The sequence below is a fragment of the Herpailurus yagouaroundi genome, unplaced genomic scaffold (assembly GCF_014898765.1).
Source record: "Herpailurus yagouaroundi ecotype Mexico unplaced genomic scaffold, PumYag 67690, whole genome shotgun sequence".
NCBI classification, from domain to species: domain Eukaryota; kingdom Metazoa; phylum Chordata; class Mammalia; order Carnivora; family Felidae; genus Herpailurus; species Herpailurus yagouaroundi.
The window spans coordinates 3,775,718-3,798,183 of NW_024420490.1; the positions used below are offsets into that span (position 1 = coordinate 3,775,718).

The 22,466-nt window shown below is 46.3% G+C and overlaps 1 protein-coding gene across 4 annotated transcripts in view; it reads right to left on the reverse strand.

Moving 5' to 3' along the window:
- The window catches only part of RAI2 (retinoic acid induced 2), a 60,363-nt gene that overhangs the window by 36,180 nt on the left and 1,717 nt on the right, over positions 1 to 22,466 (reverse strand). The gene's annotated exons all lie outside the window — the stretch shown is intronic.

The window sequence follows — 22,466 nt, forward strand, 5'->3', positions numbered from 1 at the left end:
AGAGAGAGAGAGAGAGAGAGAGAGAGAGAGAGAGAGAGAGAGAGAGATAGGCTGTCACTCTCCCCCACGTGATGCTCTTTTCTCCCAAAGGAAGGGATGTAGTTGGATTCAAGACAGGCCACATCAAGTCAACTGCTTCATTCTTCCTGGGAAACTCTCTGGAGTACGTTGGGGGTTTTGTTGTTGTTGTATGATTTTTCCAAGCTCTATCTCTGTCAAATGGTATCATAGGCAACATTAAGACAGCTCTACATATGGCCACCAAAAGACACGTTCAAGAAAGTTCACGGCAGCTTTATTTGCAATGGCCCCAAACTGGAAACCACCCAGATGTCCGTCAGCAGAAAAATGGATAAACAAACTGTGATACATCCATACAATAAGATACTACACAGCAGTAGGAAGGCGCGAGCTGCCGATACATGCGGCAACATGGATAGATCTCAAAAGCATTGTGCTAAGTGAAAGCAGCCAGGCACAAAAGACCATATACTGCATGGTTCCATTTATATGAAATTCTAGAACAGACAGAATTAATCTACGGAGACAGAAGTCAGAATTGTGGTTGCCTTTGGGGGATACTGAGAAAGGGCTCAAGGGAGCTTTATGGGGTGCGGGAAATGGATTCTACTTTGAAATGAGGTGTGGTTACATGAGTGTATCAACACTTAAAATTTGTGCGCTCCATGCACTTTACTGTGTGTGTTATATATACCTCAATAAAAAGTAAAATAGAATAATAAGTAAAAAGAATAATAAACTAAAATAAGATAGCTCTAGAGAACACCGCTGCCCTGTTTCTAAGTCTGCCAGGTAATGAGATGATCAGCGGAAACCTAAGTGTGTCCCTGGAGCTTAGCTCCCTAAGGGAAAAAATGGTCGAGAGGGTTCTCTTGGGTGAAGCTGGCATTTCTGCCACAGGAAACAGGGAAGACAGGAGGAAAAACTCAAAAGTGAGCAGTATGAAGCCTCTGGTAGGCCACATGAATGCCCTGGGGACTTAATCAGCCCTCCTCCCCCCTCAAACATATCCACACACAGCACACTCACACACAACCATTGCGACACGTCGCATATTCCGCACGATCTCACACACACACAGAGTGCTGCACACATCACGCGTTCATGACACACCACATATGTACACCACATTCACATACATAACCACAACATGATGTGCACACACACACGCACACACATACACGGAAGGCAGCTCTTCTTGCACGTTCAGCTCTTCGTGTTTGAGCACTGTCTGGGTAATCATCTCCCTCCTCCCGCTGCCAACCATGGCCACTGTCATCATCATTATCATCATCGCCATCATTTCATGAGCATCCCTCATGGACAGGGACATTGTAGAGCTCACACAGCTGTGCCCAAAGACATGTGTCTGGAATCGCCTGCTTGCCCTGAAAGCTGTCTAGGCACATCAGGTTTATGCCTGGTTCTGAGAAGGGAGTGTCCTGCAGCCTTCAGCTTCAGCCCCAGCAGGAACCTTGGGCGACATCTATATACCCTCTTCCTTCCTCTCTCTCTGGCCCACTGGCCATTGCCCCGCCTCTGAAAGGAAGCCTTGCTTCACTTCTTAGTGCCGGACAGTGTCTCCTCGGGGGCTCTGGCCTTCCGAACAACACTGCCGTCCAGTTGCTGAGAAACCAGCTGAGAGCATGAAGGAGCCACCTCCCCGAGCTGGGATGCCAGTGCCTCCTTACTGTTCATCTTTGCCAGGGCTTGGAGCCTATCTGCAACGCTCTGAGTGAGATTCTACAAACCCTTTCTTCCACTGTTCTTGGTTGCCTTAACTTGAAGAACTAAACCCACAGAGTCCGAGTATCCGTTGACCACGTGGACCTTCCTCAGCAATAGGTCTCCCCATGTGGCAGACAGTGACACGTGCCTGTCGGTGTGCTCACAGTTGCCCCTTTAGCATCCTACCCTAGAGAGGCACACAAGCATGTTGATCACAGCTCTTGTGTTCTAAGGACTGGAAACAACCTAAGCGACAACCGGGAGGCAATTTGTTAATTACTGCAGACGGTTACACACACTATTACCAGTTGTTGCAGAGGATAGCACAGATTGGTGTGTCCTGACATGGAAGTAATGCCCAAGGAAATCACTTAAGGGGAAAAGAACTAATAATAAATTAATAATAAAAAAAAATAAATGTGGCGGGAGAGAAATTTTCTATATACAAAGTGAACTAATGTTTGTTGAATGTGTGCATATGTTAAGAACTTACAGAATAAAATCGAGCTCGTACCAATTTTCTCTCATAAGCTTATGGAGGGTTGTTCCTTTCTTTGTTTTAGAAATGTTTCTGTTTTTATTTTTAATATGTTGCTTTTTCCAATCAGAAATATAAGATGAGGGACTAAAATGTTTTTTCTTAGGGTCCATCAATGGCTCCTCACCCATTCTTTTGAAAATCCTGGGTTACAGATGCTCAGAGGCAAGCTGGACCTTGAAGCCAGGGGGATCCGGATGAAACAGTGGATCCAGCGTTTTCCAGCTGTGGGCCCTGGATATGTGACCACCTTATTGGGTCACCTCTTTTCTTCCATCATCAACAAGCCTCATAGAGGGCCAAGTCAGTTCCAACCTCTGTGTCAACCCTGGAGCCACCATGGTGGACAAAATACTCACTCCCTTCTCACTTGGAGTTGTATCTATAGCTCTAAAATGAGGGTAACTTGGTAAGGCTACTGAACGGATTGTTATTAACATAAACAATTTCTGGCACATAAATGGAGCTTTGAAAGCTGTCCAGCTACTTTTTTTTTTTTAAACATCCAAGGACTATGACTTTGTTAAGGTAGGATAGGCTGCCTAACAAACTGCTTCACACTTGTAATAACTCCCTAATGGATGCCTATTTCTTGCTTATGTAACAGTCTAAGGTGGGGGCTCCAGATCAGGTACTTCCATTTCAGGCAGTGACCCTCCCCAGGCAGAGGAGGCCCTGCAGCCTTCCAAGGTTACCCTGGGACTTTGCTCCATCCCAGATAGCCAGTGCATGAGAAAAGAACCTGGAGGAAAACCTGGAAAGCCTATATGATTGGAGCAGAGGTACACCCATCATTGCCACTCACATTCTATTAGGCAGAACCCAGTCACATGGCCACAGGTAAAAAACTGCAAGAGAGGCTGGGAAATGTAGTCTAGGTGGGTGTCTGGGAAGATGAACAAAACAGGTGTGGGACCAATCAGCAATCGCTGCCACAGTGAATTAGAGGAGGAAACACACCTCAGCGACTATGTGTCTGTGTTTATTTGTGTGCAGCCTACAAAAAGCCCAATGTTCAAGGAAGCCTTTGCTCTGGGAAACTGGGAAGCTCTTCTTTGCTGAGCTTTTAGTTTTCTCAAAGAACTCTAAGACATCTTTTTAAACCTTTCTGTTTTACTATCAAGGTTATCCTGCCACCATCTGAGATATTACTAAAAAACAACACCAGCCCCGAGCCCTGACTTTCACAAGATTTGAGATGCTGTCAAAAATAAATGCCAACTCATCAGATTCTGTGTGAAAGAGATGCCAACACACATATAACTCAAACTGAAAGCTGCAGACAGGAGCTTTACTGTGCACACATTGTCACTCCTCCTCTCCTAAGGTATCTGATAAGCCAGCCAGCAGACTTAATCATAAGAACTAAATGGGAATATTTTTTTTTCCCCTTGAACTGGCCCTTTTCAAAACCAATACTTACATATCTATCAGAAGCTTACATTATACATTCAGAAGGCTAGAGGTTTACTTCTATGGTTTGGTTTGCTTTTGCCATCCAGGAGATGGCAGAAAGCCCCCAGGTATGGTAGAGATAAGGCAAGATGTGGACAAAATGATACTATTCATTCATTCATTCATTCATTCGTTCAACAAATACATATTGAGTGACTCCTCAGTTACAGCGCTGTGGGTCTTGGGTTCAGGATATCAAGATGCAATGTGCTTTCACTGTATAGTGAGAGAGCCAGCTACACCGATGCACAATTACAGGGCAACAAGGATACACAATTGCAATGCAACAAGAAGTGTGCTGCAGGGGATGGCAGGAGAAGCACAGATTATTAGAAAGCCCACTCGATTCTTTGCCATTTCTGATTTACTTGGCACAGAAGCATAAAGTAACCCATCAGAAACTCTCCTGTACTCATTAGATGACATGACTGGAAATACGAAAAGAAAATGTCGAGGACCCCGAGGGCTCTTTATTTATGCTGTCATTTGAAAGAGAAGCGGGGACAACACTAGTAGCTACAGATCTTGGATCCCTCCTGTGTACCAGGCACCGTGCATACTTGACATTCACCTTGCCGGGCAAGTCTCACCACTGCCCATTTTACAGATGGCATCCCTGACACCCAGAGAGACGAAGACACTTGCCCCATTACTTCATCCTCTGAAGGCCTGGGAATTTGGTCTGTTTGACTCTGAAGACTGGGCACTTCACCCCTCACCGCCTCCCCACGTGGAAATTCAGGGTAAGCAGACCCAGTGGACAGCGGTGGGACCTATGGCTTCATCAGACTTCTCGGAAGAGGCAGCAAAGGAAGGGAGAAAGAAAGAGGTTGGCCTCAGGAGTCAGTCCTCACCTTCTGGAAGTCCTGTGAGGATAAACTCTCACCATTCACTCATTGCTTCAGCAGCATTTATTGAGCAACAGCCAAGTGCCAGGTGCTGTTCTGGGTGCTGGGGACATGGCAGTGAACAAGACCTGGTAGTGGGGCGTGCGGGGGGGGGGGGGGGGAACAGTGAGAGAGAGAGGAATAAACATCCTGAAAATTTTTGTCACACCTGAGAGGTAATATAGATACCTTTCCATTCTCGATGTTGATAATTAGAGAAATGTATGTTAACAGAAGTTTGGAGGGGGGAACCAACTTGTGGAACACACCTTCCAAATTCCTGGAGAAGAGAAAGGATGTACGCATAGGCACAAAAGACCCTTAAGGAGAGTAACCAAAGTCATTGATAGTGGTGATCTCTGCGTGGCAGGATTACAGATGCTATTTATTCTCTTCTCGTTGCCTTTCTACATTTTCAAATTTTCTAAAATAAGTATGTATTACTTTTATTATCATAGACAAACAAAATTTACTAAAACATTAAAGACAGTAAATAGAACTTCAAATAACCAGAACCTTCCTCTCCTGGCATATAGGCAGCCACTGACAAGCGAGCCAGACACGGCGATGCCTCACTCCAACAGTCACGCTGAGTGATATCTTATTTCAACACCCTGCCTGATTCTTTCAGAATTTGCTCATAGGGGTAGCCACAGGAGGAAAAACACACTCATCACTGAGATATTAAGGACTGAATCCTGAAGCTTAATTTTTCATTAGGGCATCGTGCCATTTTTCAATTAAGATAGTTTTTTTTTTTTTTTTGAAAAGTGCTGATGTGTAAAACCTCATTGCCTTCCTTAGCACAACTGGCCGATGGGTTTTATTTTTAATTGATTTCCATGTGTTCCTAAGAGTGGTAGAGAAACTGCGCTGGTAAACTGTGTTGCCACGGTGTTCCTGGCGTTGGAAAGGAAACTGCAGCTCTGTGAGAACAATGCTTTGGAAAATCTGTAAAACCCAGTCGAACACACCTAAGGTTTGTACGAAAGGGCAGGCATTACTCACGGCGGCTTTGACAGTGAGAACGGAGACTAGAAAGCCGGCCAGCTCTTCAGTAATGAATGTGCCTGGATGAATTGGCCAGGTCTAATTTAGAAGCCAAGGAAGAATTGTCTAATAATTTAGTCTTGATACAGTGGGTTCATGGCATTATCTTTTTATTCAAAGTGTTTTCTGTATTTTTTGAATAAAACAAGACTCCCACCACCTCCTCCCCCACCAAGTATCAAATCTAGCAATAAAAATGCCCTCACTCAAACTAACAGGGTCTGTGAGGGGCTTAGGTTCTTAACATAAGATTCTGTTTCCGGCTAGAAATATTGTTTCAGAAAAAGCAGAAGCAATGATAGAAGGACCACAGGAAACATCTGTGTATACAAACAGGCTAGCTCACTAGGAATAAAAATGCATTATGCATCACGAAGGTCTAAATATTTTTATTAACATAGTTTGTTAAGCAAGAACCAAGAAATAAGGTTCCCTACGAGTCCCCCATCAAATGCTTTCTTCAATATTTCATTTTATTCTTAGGAGAGAAGTAACTCTGAAATCTTATCTTAGATTTTAGCAATGAGTTTTCTATTAAAAGTTATTTCTTTTCCATCTCAGGCTGAGCAAAGCTCTGGGCCAAGGGGGTTAGGGAATTTGTTTCATAAAACTGACAGCTTGGCGAGCATTCAATCACTCGGCACTACACAGCCCAGGAGAACAAATAAGTCCTTTTCTGATGCTGCTCCAGACACATTACGATGTATGTTCCATAGCTTTATTCCCGCACTCGTACTGCTTGCTTCCTGCAGTGAGAAAAGGGGGCAGAAAGCAAGTCGAAAGCTTCGACGAAGCCTGTGAGGAGGCGAAATTAATCAATTGCGCTCTCATTTGCAAGGTGGAAAAAACCCAGCACATTGGATATGCTGTGATGATGGTTGTGACTGACCTTCTTTTCCGGAAGGCCAATATGTTCAGGGGACTCTCGGCCATTTTATTGTCCTGTCCTCAATGCTTCTAGACACGTGTCTTTGCAAGATCTGCCAGAGGCTTTCACGGGCGAGATAAGGCAAGCTTGGTGGCTGCCTTTGGCAGAGGTGACGCCAAGGGCAGGCTACTGGCTCACAGCCTGGGCATCGTCCTGGGCAGCAGAGACCAGCCTGCCCCAAGCCCTGCACCAGCAGGGACCCAGCTCGGAAACTTCCTGTTCAACAGGCCTAATTCAGAGCAGCCAGAGAAAGCAAACCATTAGAAAATTTCTGCCCTCCTCCTTAAAAAAAAGTCTCAAGGGCTTTTTTGGGGGGTACTCCTACAGAAAGCTACGACTGGAAAATTCTGTGTGAGACACGACTAATCCATGTTGTTGAGAGCCAGTGGTTACTGTTGGTGAGGGGTAATGAAAAAGACATGGGGAGGGGGTCTTCTGGGGGCCGGTGTGGCCTCCAACTCCATGGGGTGCTGGTGGCTTGGGTGTGCTGTTTGTGAAAATTCTTCAAGCCGTACACTTAACAGCCCATGTACTTTTCTGTACGTATGTTAGGATTTTAGACAAAAACCTGGAAATAAAACCCTGTAATGGATCACTTTTAGGACTTCTCCCATCCATAGAGCTGGTGTAGCTGCCATTAAAAACCAAACATTACCAAGAAAAGAATAAACCATATCCCCTCATTGCTTAAACATTTGGACCTATTTAAAATGTATGTGAAATAAAACACCTTTTTTAAATGCTGATACTATTATTTAAGCTTTTACCCACCATGTCCTTTACGCTTGGGTAAGAATGTGGTGCAGGCAGTTTTGCCATAACTGATAACCACTCCCCATGAAGTGACACAGGAGGGCACAGAGAAATGACAAAGTTCAGTCTCACTCTCGGATTCAGCAGAGGACAGGGTACCATTGGAGGCTCTTTCCAAAGACCGAAGTCCCACTTGGAACCTTGCTCCCTCCTTCGCTACCTGAGCCGCGTGGCCAGAAGAATCTCATCCTTACTTTTTTTCCCCCTTTCTCTTTTACTTCCCTGCACTGAGCTCGTCCTTATTCCTGCTGCTGCCACCCCACCGCCAAGAACAGATGCCGATGTGTTTCCCTGTCACTGGTGACACTGGTGTCAGATGAGCGTTGTCACCTCACCCTCTGTGTCTCTCTGAATTTCTGGATGGAGCTGGAGGTTTGCACCGGGACAGGCCTTCACAGGAAAAATCTGTTTCATTAGCTTTCTATTCTAAGCGTGCCTCTGTCCTACCATTTACCACGTGTCGTCTGCTTATTGACTGAGGCTAATTTTGCAAGAGAAATAGTTGTGGTGGGGGTGGGGAAGGGAAGCTTTTGAAGACAAAAAAATATGTCATTTGGTTTCAAAAGACTTATGAATAATGGAAGGCTATGGTTCCTTTGCAGATGAAGATCCAAATGGTCTACGGCTACAAATGATTTTGCATTTTGCTGCTCTTCAAAAAAAAAAAAAAGTCTTTTCTAACTACAATGTCAAGGATGTAGGAATGTGTTAAGTAAAGAAATGGTTTTGACCACCTAGGACCCAGTTTAAAATATTCCCACATTCGATTAAGGGCCTCCGAGTCCGACATGCTGGTAGGACCAAAGTATTTGTTCACTCACCTGAAATTCACCCGAAATGTCCGGATGAATCCCCAGGATTGGAAGCAGGGAGGGGCTACAAGGAGGATGCAGCACAGGCTAGTTTCCGGGAAAGCAGAATGGAGTTCCCAGGCTCCTATTTTAAGAGAAGCCTTTCATCTGAACCCAGAAAAGTTATCTGAAAGGGCCTGAGATACATTCTTGCCTTTTCATCCCTGAGCTCCCTTTCCGCCCTGTGGTGGCATCGCCATGCTGAGTCCCCAGGCAGGAACTGAGTCTTCGCTGCTTTGGCCCCGACCAGCCCAGCTGTCCATGTTACAACACCTTCCCCTGGCAGGTGGAGTGACCAACTCGTCCTGGTTTGCCCAGGACTGCCCAGGTTTTAAAGCTGAAAGTCTCATGTCTCAGAAACCCTCTCAATCCTGGGAGAACCACGACAGTTGGTCACGCTAGTGGCAGGCCACTAGCCAAATCCCTCTCTTCCAGCAGGGCCCGGTCAAGGCCTAACTGGCAGGATTACCCCATGCCACCCACTGCTTACAAATTCTGGCCGATTTACAGAGTATATGAATTTGGAAAGTGTATTTAAAGCCGCTGACTGAAGGTACTCAGGCTGGTGACCATGTCTGTCAAGTTTCCCTTTTCTCTCCCCCAGTTTTTGGCCCATTCATCGTTTTCAATACACTCCCTTCAGAATTTAGGGCTCAGATGATTACATGGGCCAATGCCAAGATTGTCGGCCCACCTGCCTGACTGCAAAGGGAGGGAGAGCCCAGATACCCAATGTCTCCCCTCTCCTGAGTTCCCTGGCCCATCAAGGGGCCTGCATGACAGAAACTAGGGTGTTATCATAATTTACTCTACCTACCAGCCATTACCAAGTCCCATAGTTGGCCTCCTCAAAAGTTCTACAATCTAGCCCCTTGCATCTGCCACCATGAGGCTTCAGTTCAAGGTCATTGCTCTCCGTGATCACTGCAACAGAGCCTTTTTGGTCTTCTTTCCATCCTACCCCAGTTGATTCTCCACTAGGACAAAGCACCAAACACAAAGAATAGATACTGTCACTGGCCTCTATGAAACTGTTCAGGATAAAGTCCAAGTTCTTTATCAAGGCTTATAAGACTCATTATGACCTGGGCCCTGCCCACCTTTTCCTTTTCTGCTCATCATCCATAAGCTGCCCTTTTGCCATCTTGGTTTCCTCATCTGCAACTGAAAATAGCTGTTTCTAAACGTTATCGTGTGATTTAAGTGAAAGCACGTATATAAAATTCCTGGTCAGGCGTTTCAGCTCCATTGTGGATCTGGAGAACCTGAAGTTCTTCACCCCATCCGCGGAAGTGGTGAAAAGGCATAGGGCATTTGGCACTGGTCACTATAGAGATGGGACCAGGCAACAGATCTGAAGGAAGGAAAGAAACATCCCATACAGATGGGGGGATGAAGAGCTTCATGTTCTAAATGTCCAAGATGGATTCGAGGGTAGGTCCAGCTGACTAGAGGAAGGTGGGCCTTACCCCTGATGAGTGGGTGTGTCAGCGACAAGAGGGAGGGGGGTGGGGCCCCACTGGAGCTCTCTCGTGGGGAGATGACACAGAGCTGAGTGAGTAGACGGAAGTACTCAAAGCACAGGAAGTTGACATTTCACCACCGATTAACAGGGACAGAACCCCTGTAACAGCAGAAATGAGGCCTTGAGTTCATGCCTTTGAAGACTTTCTTTTGGAAACAGATAAACTGGGAGAAATTTGTGTGTTTGTACTTTTGTGTGAAACATACCACCAGCATCTGAGCGCCACAGAGCAGGCTGCCAGGAGCAAAGGAGGGCTGGGTTGTTAAACATGCCGATTAAAATGAACTTTAGGAAGTGCTGCTTGGCTCAAGCCACAAAAAAAGACACATGATTCCTGCTCTCCAAACACGAAACGACGACGACAACGACAACAAAACAAAGAGGGGAAAGACAGCGAGAGAACAGAACAGGCTCCCTGGGAGAAAACACAGAAGATCTGTGCACACTTGGACAAAAAGTGATTCCACATTGCTCTTTTATTGTATAAATATTCATAAGAAAAACAGCCTAACAGCTACTTTCATGAGTAAGCTCAGTTACTTCTTGACACCTGTGTATGTATGTGTGTGTGTGTGTGTGTGTGTGTGTGTATATATGTGTGTGTGTGTGTATATATATATATATATATATATTTTTTTTTTTTTTTTAAACAAGAACAACATTCTCAGCACCGATGAAAGCTAGATCAAGAGTCAAGGTGGCCAACATGACAGTCCCCTTTCTGGGGACCTCCCCGGCCCCGTGGCCACTCACACCCTCTCGAATCCTGCCCCAGGGCAAATGGCCTTTGCCTTCCAAAAGGGACAAGGACTTTAATTAGGATGAAGACACGAGAGTGGGCAGACACAGCTCGTTATCTGTCCGCTTCGCCTGCTTCATATTTTTTTCTTTCCTTGTTAACTTTTCTGCCACTGTTTAATTGCAGAGAACAGCAGATCGGACAACAAATGGGCGTCTTTGTGCAGACTTGCCTTACATCACCAGGGCGGTCAGGCAATTCCTAGAGACCGTGCCTCTTTCTTCACCCCGCCTGGTTCTCCATCCCCTCTCCCAAGGAGCTCCAAATTAAAATGAATGCATGCCAGAACAATTGCCAAGGGAGTGACCAAAGCTAACTGTGGCCCAAATAAAGCTGGGGCTGGTAGAGGGCCTGGCCTCCAGGACAGCAGCAAGAAGAAAGCTTCTCCCAGCTGAGCTGAGCCAGCGACCACTGCTCTCTGTGTACCAGAAGGGAACAGCTGAATCTCAGGCTACACCACTTTAAGATGCAGGAATTAGTCCCTAAGCCCAGGTAGATAATGTTCAACCAAAGGCCCTGGCACCTGGGCACTTGTTAGAGCTGCAAATTCTTGGGCCCCACTCCCAACCTGCTCAGGGGGTTGGTGCCAGGGATCTGTAGTTTAACAAGCTGTCCAGGTGATCCGAATGCACACTGACCCTTGAGAACCGCTGGTCCACAGGTCTCTGAGAAAGGGAGAGACTGTGCTGGGCTGGGAGGGCATTACAGGAAAGCTGGGATCAGAAGGGCACCGTGAAATCAGCATGTTCTAGAGCTGCGCTGTCCAATACGGTAGCCACGAGCTCCATGTGGCAATTTACATTTAAACATTTAAAAAGAAAGATAAATATTCATAATCTCACTTAAGTGCGGAATTAACAAAAGCCAAACTGATAGTAACAGAGAGTAGAATGGTGGTTACCAGAGGCTCAGGTGTGGGGGGAAAGAGGCAATTTAAAGAAAAAGAAAAAGAAAAAGAAAAAGAAAAAGAAAAAGAAAAAGAAAAAGAAAAAAGAACGCAGAATGGTGGTTGCCAGGGACTGGGAGGAGGGGTCCCAGGTAGTTAGTGTTTAATGGGTACAGAGAATCGGTTTGCAAGATGAAAGAGTTCCGGTGACGGATGGTGGTGAGAGCCGCACAACAATATGAATGTACTTAATATCACTGAGTTGTACACTTCAAATGCTTAAGAAAAAATTAAAAATAAAATTAGTTAAAAATAAAATTTACAAGTCAGGTCTCAGCCACACTAGTCACATTTCTAATGCTCAATAGCAACTTGTGGCTAGTGGCTACCATATTGGATAGCCAATCCCATCATATAGTACATTTCCAGTGTAGAATGGAAGTTCTATTGAACCAGGCTGTATAGAAGCCCAGTTCCACCTCCTATGGGTTGTGTGACCTTGTGTAAGTTACTAACCCTTTCTGAGCCCCGATTCCTCCTTTATGAATTGAAACTCATAGTACCCACTCACATCATTAAGGCTGTTATGAAGCTGGAAATAAAATAGTAAGTGTAAATCACCTGGGACAACTGTCCAGTCTGTAGCAGAAGCCTGATAAATGACAGGTAATATTGTTGCTACTATGATTTTATGAGCGACCATTAGAGATATTTTCTCGTGGAAGGGACAGTCTGCATTGGCTAGGACAGATTCTTTCCACTATGTTTCAATTGCAAATTTCAGAACTTCTATAAGTGGCTCTGTTTTCAGTAGGACCAGTCAGCAGTACCATCTTGAATCAATACCAATTTGTTGGCAGGCCAGAAATGTGGCATCCTCATCCAGAAGCAGTATGTAAAATCCTTGTAAGAAGGCTATAATTCATGAAGCCAGAGAGCCTCATTTTCTGTGGGGCTTTCTTTCTTTCTTTGAGCCTGCCTCCTCCCTCGCTCCCTCTCTCCCTCCCTTCTTTCCTTCCTTCCTTCCTCTCTTCCTTCCTTCCTTCCTTCCTCCCTTCCTTCCTTCCTTCCTTCCTTCCTTCCTTCCTTCCTTCCTTCCAGGTATGAATGTCACAATCCCTGGGATGGTCCATTACATTAGACTCAAGGCTTCAGTGTTCTTCATCTAGAAAGATGCCTAAGAGATCTTGCAACCTTCTTGCAAATCTCCCCCCATATGAGAAAACAAAAGCCAGAGCAACTGTACAACCCAGAGGCATCCTCCCTACTGAAGGCCAGTCACAAGGGGGGAGAATGGATAGGGAAAATGGGAAGAGGGCTCCATATGGGAGTTTTATTCTAACTAATTAGGAAATTGAGAGTCACTGAGTGTTCTTGAGCTGGGGGGTGATGAGGTTAGAGAGATGCTTTATTGAGAGGAATATTAGCTGAGGGAGCAAGGACAGGAGTAGAGCAGACCAGTAAGGAGATCAGGGCCACACCTGGGTGAGCCCTGCTGAGGCCTGGCTCTGGGAGCAGTGGGCAGGGCTGAGGAGAGGAGGAAGGTGGGTGGAGCCCATGTGAGCTGGCAACAGAGTCGAAAACAGAATCACGGATAAAAGGTCCAGGCTCTCAGAGTTCAGGCTGCATGCTCAGACATTATGTCCAAGAGGCCAGTTTTCCCTTTCAAACTCCTCTGGAGATGCGATCCCGTTCTTCAAGTGGGCTGGGGACAAAGCCAGCTCTCTGGGGGTGGGTCAGAAGAGTGGGGTGAGGGAACTGAGAGCAGGACCCTTGCTCAGGGTGGCTTTTCTGGCTTAGGAATCATAACAATGGCTTCCCTTCACAATTCACTTAGGCCTCCTGGGTGAATCCCACAGTTTCTAATGTTCTGGATGAGGAACGCTGACAAAAAAAATAGAGACTCCAACTTCTGACTTTGCCAGAAAAGATATTAAACTGCAAATGCCAGGTACTACCTTGATCATTCAGAAAAGAGACGTTAACACCCTGAAAAGCAGGAAAGGCCATTTTAGAATAAAAGGCAGGTCTGTGAAATGGAAAAGGTTTAGCTTTAAAAAAGAAATGCACTACATTCTCACATTTCCTCCATTTCACTGTGAATGGGTAGAAATTTTGTCCCATGCCTGGTCCGTGGGGACCACCGGTTTATGTGACATTCCAAAATGCTTCCCTGTGTGGCTTGGGCTGTCAAGAATTAGTCTGGATGACCCCAAACCCAGCTGCACAGCTCCTAAGAGCAAAAACAAAGCTTGAGGTTTCTTGGTGTGGGTGTGTCCAGCATGGAAAGGCAGGGCAGAATCAGCCTTTGTTGCCTTCTTAAAATGCCAGTGATAAGCCACAAAGGATCCTAGAACAAATGGTCTCAGATTGATATTTTCACATTCAATAATTTCATATTTAGTCTAGTGGGTTAGTGATTTTTTTTCATAAAAGGAAATTGCAGCCAGAGCTAATTGCTCAATCTGAAATGTATCTGGACATTGTTTAGATGTTGGAAAGGAAACGGTGATGTTGGAGAGATTTTAGCAAAAAGAAGGGCATTAATTTAGAAAAAAGGCAAATGTAAATTAGTATAAAATGTAGTCCCATATGATTTTCAAAGCTCTGCTATGTATATAGCCAAAGAGAGAGCACCCCTATTTTGAGCTTTCCTTGATATTTTTCTTGTTTCTAAAATGCAAAAGGAAATTCATCGGTACAGGCTCAATCCATTCCCAGTCATTGATCTGTTGGCCAATCAATGATCGCTGTAATCTGAAAAAAATAACACCAGTTTCTATGAACCTTTCCAAGTGAGGCCGTGTTCAGCTAAGCTTAATAAAGAGAAAACCAGCAAGCACCATCTGGAAAACACTCTTCCGGAGCCGCACAAGATAGTGGCAGCCTTTGCCCAACCTGCTATAAATAAGTGTCTCAGGGAAAAAAAAAAAAAAAAAACCACCCCATTTTCAAATCTGTTTCTACTTAATACAGCTGCAATAGAGTTTATTTAGCTTTTCCCTATAGCAGGAAGACTGTTTGCATTTTTATGACAAGGGTCTAAATGTTTTTCACAGCCATCGCCATTGCCATTATTTTGAGGAACAACATACCACTTGGACCTGTCTGTTTGCTTCTGCAGCACACAGCAGTGGCCCCGGTGGCCTCTGCGCCACGAAACCGGCCTCCAAAGCCCAGATTGATGATCCTGTTTCCTCTCTCAGAGCTGCAGTCATCACCCGAATTCTGGCCTGCGAGGGCCTGGCTGCTTAGAATGACCAAGCGTCACGTGCTGCCTGGGCCTGGCACGCTGTGGCTGCCTGCCAAGCTCACTGCCTCTTCCTTCAGGACGACGGGGAAGAATCACACTGGTCTTCGCATGAGGCTACAGCTCACCAGGACGAAGGTGTCCTGGTGGCCTGGCCAACCCCTCCATGCCCAGGTTTTCCAGCTCTCCTCACCGACGGAGCCTGACACTCTGAGCTCCTTCACACACTCTTCGGGAGGTCAGCCTACCTCGGATGGCGGAAAAACGAAGTGGCCCCCCGCTGACTGCCCCGAGCACCTGCCTCTGTCCTCGAGCACCCCCAAACACCCATCCCACTTCAAAGACGGGCCGGGTAGGGCTGGCTTCGGGACGCTTTGCTGTGTAATGAGTGACCCACCTCTCTGTTCTCCCTCTGTTCTCGCTCACCCCGTTTCCACGCTTTACCCCCCTGACGCCTTCCCTGAGAATGCAGGACCCTCCTTTCTCGCCTTTCAGGGGAACCTCAGAAAGCAGATGGCTAAGGGCTGGTCCCGGCAGCAGCATTTCATTTGTCGCTGCCGACTGCAGGCATTACCAGCTTCGAGCTGCCTGAAGGAGCTCTGCTGACATTCTCTTTCCCGAGCGGAACTGGTGCAAGGAAACAAATGTGTGCGAGAGGGAGAAAATTGGGAGGAACTGTGAGCACCACCTAAATTGGAACGTCCCATAATTTTGAAAAATGCCCCATCTACCCACCACGGACCTTCTCTCTCAACAGTACTGGAAAACAGAAATTAGTGGTGGGTAAAGGGCTGCCACAACCTGAAATGAGTCTATTACAGTGTTCGGCGCGTAGCTCTCCCAAGTACACTAAAGGGCTAAATTAATTGGCTCAGGCTTCAGATGCTACAGGAGAAATGACAGTGAAGAGGGGGGCGGGTAGAGGAAGACGCCTGGTGGCTTTGAAGGCAATGCCTGGAATCAGGTGCATATGAAAAAGAAATTAGGGAGGAATAAACCTACTCTCTTTCTGAAAAACCAGCAAAGCCGTTAGTTATTACAATGTGTCCCCCAATTAATTACCTATGCCTTATTCGGTCGCCTGCCTTAAAAAAATCTTGGTGCTTATACAATCTCACAGACTCATCCACCAACCTGGGAATTAAGTCAGGCACATGACCCACTTCCAACTGTTAATTAATCGCCCCCATGAACAGTATATGTAAAAGTCAGAAGCATAAATTGCATCTTTTATTATTTCAAATTGAATTTGCCAAAACCCACAAATTACTTATTAAACCTTGGTCTAGACCAGTGTTTCCCAACCAGGGGCAATTCTGTCCCCGAGAGGACATTTGGCAAGGTCTGGAGATATTTTTGGTTGTCACGACTGTGGTGGGAGGGAGCGATGCTACAGGCATCTAGTGGGAGACTGCTAAAATCCTACAGTGTGCAGCCCTCCCCCGCCCCCAACAAAGACGAATCTGGCCTCAAATGTCAATAGTGCCCCGGTGGAGACACTGTGCTCTAGACAAAGCCCAATATGCTTACCTTTAATATTCTTATCTTTGGGCGTCATCAAAGAGAGAAGACATCATTTTCTTTGAAATCTAAGGCTGGCTTACGTGTTAGCTAAGGATGTATTTATTCCTTTCCAAATAAATGCCATAGGTTCTCAGTCTGAACGCAGGAACATTAAAGAAATACCGTGATGATGGCAGGGGTGCATTTTAAATGCATATTTCATCAGTGAAAATGGATGGAAATTAATATCCCATAAAATAAAATGATTATCTAGTTATGTTCCATACAAAACCAAAATCAATACCTCGTATCTCACTTAACCTGCAATTAGAGTTTTTAAAACACTAAAACAAGGAAATGCCATTCTTTTCCATTTCTTGCTAGCTGGGTACATATTTCTGAACATGAGGCATAGAAAACAAACAAGCAGACAAAAACACCTTTTTTTTAAGGCAGATTTTTCCAGGGCATAAAAAGCTTCCGGAATCATTCCGTTTTTATTTACTGTAGATTCAATCATTCTTTAGTGAGCAAAACATGCAGCCCATTCTCTCGGTCATGCCTGCCTGGATTTCCAAATGCCCTCAAAACTGGGATGATGAATCATACACTTTGGCCCCACTGTGTCAATTAATAGTAACCAAAGAATCCCACACAGCCAAGACAGGACGTTCTGCCTGATGTTTGTGCATATGTGGGAGGGTGGGGCTGGGGGTGGGAGTCCTTCGCCAATTGTTTCCAGAGGGTCTTAAGAGCAGGTGTTGAGAGTCTATAAAATTCCTTTAGTTCTAGAATATTCTGTGTGGCTGTACCGTGCCCCTAGCATGGGGGTGGGCTTTGGTCAGGAAAAATGCACGTTCCTAGAGTCAGCCTAGAGCTTCTAAACTATGAAGGAAATAATGGCTGACAGCTATACCATTTCGACCCTTCCAGGCCACGGTTCCTTTCTCTGAATTATCAGGCAAAAGTGGCCATACACACAAAGGCAAAAATAACAACAATGACAAAAACCGCCCAAACACACCCAGTCTTGGCTGCCAGCGAGGCCCGAATCTGCTGCTGAAAAAGAACAGTTGCTACAGTGCAGCTGGAGAAGCTTTTCCAGGGAACTGGTAATACCCTGGCTGTTAATGAATTATTTTTCGCCAGAATGTTGGATTCTTCCTGTGCTCCAGTAAACAGTCTGCTTCTGCCATGGGAAACAAAACCAGCTCCTTCCGAGGAGCTCAAGGAGGTCAGCCAAGGGTCCCCTGTGGGGGCAGCCCCCTCAGGAGCCAGAGCCACAGGCGCCTGACCTATAAATCACCACAGCCCCAAGTTCATTATTCCAGCCCTTTCCATCTCCTCGAGCCATGCCCAGCGCTCCACAGAAGGGCCCAGGAAAACTGCAACGCCAGCTGTGACCCTTTCCCCATCTCCAGGAACTGTGTCTTGCTCAGGTTTCCTCATCTGCCGCACCATGGCATGTGAGAGTGGGCTTCCTTGCATTGATTCTTTCTCATGGAAACCGTATTTATTTCCTTGCTCTTGTTTTGATCAAGCTGTCAGGAAATAACTATGTGCATCCTCTCTTACCCTTTCCCTTCTTTAAGACTGGCTCCAGCCCCAAATAAGCCACTCCCCCATTAGGGTGTCTACTTGGGACACTATTCTCCAAGCACAAATCCCCAGGAAGGATATTATTAGACCAGGTGTCAAGGAAATCAACTGCCCAGGCAAGACACGGCTCCCCAGTGGACAAGGACACCAGCCTGAGGTGGGGAGAGGTAGAGGAGAGGAGAGGAAAGGGGTCATTTTGTTCAAGCCATCCTTGTCCGTTCCCATCCCCCATCTTGCTCTCTCATCTCCGTTGAGTTTCAGGAGCCCACACTCCTCAGGAGAACTTGGCTGAGCAAGCATGCTCAGGGATAGACTTGATCGTGCACCCTCCCACCCACAAGGACTCCTTAGCCACGGAAAATCAAAGTGGCCTGACGCCAGGCTGTTGTGGCTACTGAGTCAGCCCATGCTTCCCATCTGCCATGGAGACACAGGGCATTTATGTCCCTAAAATACCTGGAGGTACTATGAGGCTGAAGACACAGGTTGCTGGTTAGTCTGCTCTAAAGAGCACTGCCTAATAGAAATTCATACGTCATTTAAGAATTTGCGGTAGGTACAGGGGCATGTGGGTGGCTCAGTTGGTTAAGCGTCCGACTCCTGATTTTTGTTCAGATCACGATCCTACGGATCGTAAGTTTGAGCCCCTGATTGGGCTCTGTGCTGACAATGTGAAGCCTGCTTGGGATTCTCTCTCTCCCTCTCTGTCTGCCCCTCCCCACTCATTCTCTCTCTCTCTCTCTCTCTCTCTCTCTCTCTCTCTCTCTCTCAAAATAAATAAACTTAAAAAAATTTTGTTTAAGTTTCTGGTAGGTACATTAAAAAAGATTAAAAGAAACAGGTGGCACTCATTTTAATACTATAGCTTATTTGAACAACATATTCAAAATATTATCATTGTGCCATGTAATCAATATAAAATTATTAACGAGCTATCTTGCATTCTTTTTTTTGTACTAAGTCTTAGAAATCCCATGCATATTTTATCCTTATAGCACATCCTGCTTTGGACTAGCCACCTTGTGACTGCTTAATAGCCACATGTGACTAGTGGCTACTATATGGGATGGTGCAGATACAGAACATTTCCTTCATCATAAACAGTTCTCATAGACAGTGCAGTGCTGAAAGACCAAAAAGCTGTGGGAAGAAAGAGTGACGGGTGAGTGCAGGGTGAGCCATCAAGTTATTGGACAAAGAATTACAGTGAAAATGGGAATCGTAAGGATTGGGATATTCTGGAAGCCCACCTCCACGTCTAAGGGGAGATTAAAACAGGCTTTTATGAGAGGCTCGGGGCCCATGCATACATCATGGGGAGGCCGCTCCACAGCAGTGAGAAGGCCGGCAAGTATAATCACTACTCAAGGCATCTGCCGCTTGAGCCGCCTCCATATTAGCTCTTCTGATCTGTTTACGGCAGGGGCTGGGACAGAAGATCACCAAAGTCACGTACGATCTTTCAATAACAATTCTGGGTTTGCAATCTAATTTGGTGAAGCAGATAAAGAAACATGATCAAATTACGTGTGCCTGTGTTTGTGCGTGTATGTGTGTTTGCGTGTGTGTTCCTGGCTGGAGAGGGAAGGAGGGTCATGTGCAAAACCCAGAAGTACGAATGTGACCACCAAAATCACCTGCTCACCAGCTGCCATCAGAGCACAGGAGAGCGGTAGACTTAAGAAGCTCATGAAACATTTTGAGCCACAAAGGAGACGCCTGGAAAGAATGAGATGATGGGCATCCGGGCAGACAAACAGGTGGGAGGGAGAAGTGGTAATCAGAGGCATTCTCCAAAGACAAGAGCTGCCAACTCTATAGCAAAGATGTCACCCTGATCCCCCAAATCAAGCTTAATTCAAAATCCCACGCAGGCTTTTGTGCAGGGGAGAGTGCAATTAGCCATCTTTCCCTCTGCTCGAGAGTCTCATTCTCAGAGGTCCCCCTCATATTCTGATCAGGGAGGGGCAGAATCATATCTGGATTCAAATTCTGGCTCTCCCAGTGGCTCCAGAGTTTCTGCAGAAGGGATAAAGGCTACCGTCTGGTTGGAAAGGAGCTAAGGGACTTGCTTACCTAATTCAATTGCATAGCAAGACCTCATCTCACTTTTACTGAGAATTTATTTATTTGAGACGGTCAGAGTCAGAAATCCCTCATGCATCCTTTGGTCCTACCATGGACCTCGGGCTAATTATTTAAGCTGTCTTAGCCTCACTTTCCTCATCTATAAAATGGGAATTATCTTTGCCCACGTCACAAGAACTTGTCATCTTGGACCTACCCCAGGCTAGAAATGGAGCATGATACCAGGAACTCCAAGTCTCCAGAGAAACATAAAAATCTCCGCATTTGTCCCTGCTGAGTCTCCCTTGACAATGACTTACAGCTGCCTCCCCACCACCATCCACTCCATCAGCTCCATCATTTCATCACTCAACTCTTATTTACTCACCAACGGTTGGGCGTTGGGGATTCCAAAAGGAAGAGGCAGTCTTTCCATCTGAAATAGTTTGGGACTATTTGGGGTCTATCTGCTTGGCTATAAGCATGTGCCCTGGGTGACTGGGCTGCCTCACTGGTAGGCTCCCTGCCCCCAAGTTAGGTACCATACTTTGTGAATGCATAGGGGCTGAGGGCCCTGGCCTTGGGGAGAAAAAAATAAGAGACAGAGGGGTTAGAGGGACACGTAGCCCCTTTAACTCATAACCACCAAAGTCTGGAATCAGACACGCGACTGGAAATTTCTCTGAGCCTCAGATTCCTTATCTGCAAAATAATGCCTCCATCACATCATGGTTTCCCACATGTCAAGTGTTTGGCAGACAGAGAGTAGCAACAAATGTTAATTCCTTTCCTAATTTATTTCCCTCCACTACCCTCCTCCCCTCAAATCTAAGGTTAGGGAAGGAGCCAGAGAATAGACGCTTGCTATTTTCTTACTGGAGATTGGGAGCACACTGTGTGTGGACACTGCCACATACAGAATACCTCCGTTCAGGATCAAGTGGAGTTGGGGAGGCCGGTGCTATTTAGTCGTTGGGTCACTGTAGCTAGAGCTGTATCTGTTCCCCTGGTGTTATAGCACTCCCAGCAACACCTCATCACACACCTCTCGATTTTTCTTTTTCTTTCTAGCCTTTCAGAGGCCCTGTCTCAGAGGCTCTGTTTTCTGGCTACCAGACCTTTTATTTATTTTATGGTTCTTACCCAACTGCCCACCAACCAAGTTCTTACACTGGCAACTGGCATCACCTGGAAAGCTGTGTTCTCATTTTTTCCTGAGATGGGCAGGTTTTCCCTGGGGCCAAACCTCACAGCTGGAAGTCTGGTGCTTCTTTGCATGATAAAGGACGCCGCGGAGGGGGGGGGCGCCCCACCCCCACCCCACCCCCGCAAACGTCCCATGGGCTGGTGCCAAAGCGGCCAATACCCTAAGTTCCAGTCTGACTTGACTCACCGTGCCTGGGCCGCGTTGGAATGCCTCTAGTGGGAATCAGTTGGGATGACACACGAGTGGTCATTTGTAGGATATTTATGGGGTCTGTGGATTCAGGGGTGGGTGGGTGGCCTCTGAGGGCTTCTAAGGGGCAGATGAACCGGGATGTCACCAGGTTTATGATTCTGTGCCTTCCAGCCCACCCCCGACTTCTGAAAGTGGCACAGCTCCCCATGTTCCTCTTGAGAAGAAAATGCAAAGGACAAAACAGCGAGAGGGGGCATAATGCTGCCTGGTGAGCAGCTCCCATGCCCGAGCCTCCCCACTAGCCTCCTCCCACACTGCCACCCCTCCACCGTGACAAAAGCATATCACAACACATTTTCTAAGTTATCTTAAGTCTCTTGGTCAATCAACAAATGATTCTGAAGACTCAAAAGGAGGAAGAGAGACATCTAGACAACGGTGGGAAAGATTCCTGGGGAAAAGCAGAGAAAACCTTGCATGATGTATGCAAGGCTAAGAATTGTTTTCTCCCTGCTGGCTGCTTTTCTCTCTGTTCTAAAGAGAAGCTTCCGAAATCGGCTAAATAAAGGGATCACACCAGAGGATGAGAGATAATGCTAAATCAACAAAAACAAAGACCCAAATGAAACAGAGCGAGCCATGAGAATCTGCGGCTATCAAAACTTTGTTTGGCCGTATCTATTTATCATCGCTGCACACCCGGGCTCTGCGGAATATCATTCTGTTGATGTCACTTATCCTCAGCAAAATATTTACACATCCTTAAAAATGCCAGATGAGGGGGGCCGGCGGGCGCGCTGCCGCAAGGCGCCCCTGAAGCCGGATCGCCCACGGCTGGGCAGACCATGAGATGGGGGCACGATGGGGGGTGGCTCCAACGGGCACAGGTAAGAGCTACCGACAGTTCCCGGAACTCGGCCACCCAGGAGCTGCGCTCTGCCCTGCCCACCTCTCCCCTACCTGACTCTGCAAGAAGCAGCCACATCCCTGATATGGTGTCAGCGCCTCCTCTCCCCCCCCCTATGGCATGCAGTCAGCCTCCCTTTCTGACTGCCAAACTTTTATGAATATTCCTTTTGTGGCAGGGGGAAGCTTAATGAATTCAGCCCAGTTTTCCAGGGAAAAGCAACCCGGCTTTTAACAATGGTTTGAGAACTTAATCAATGA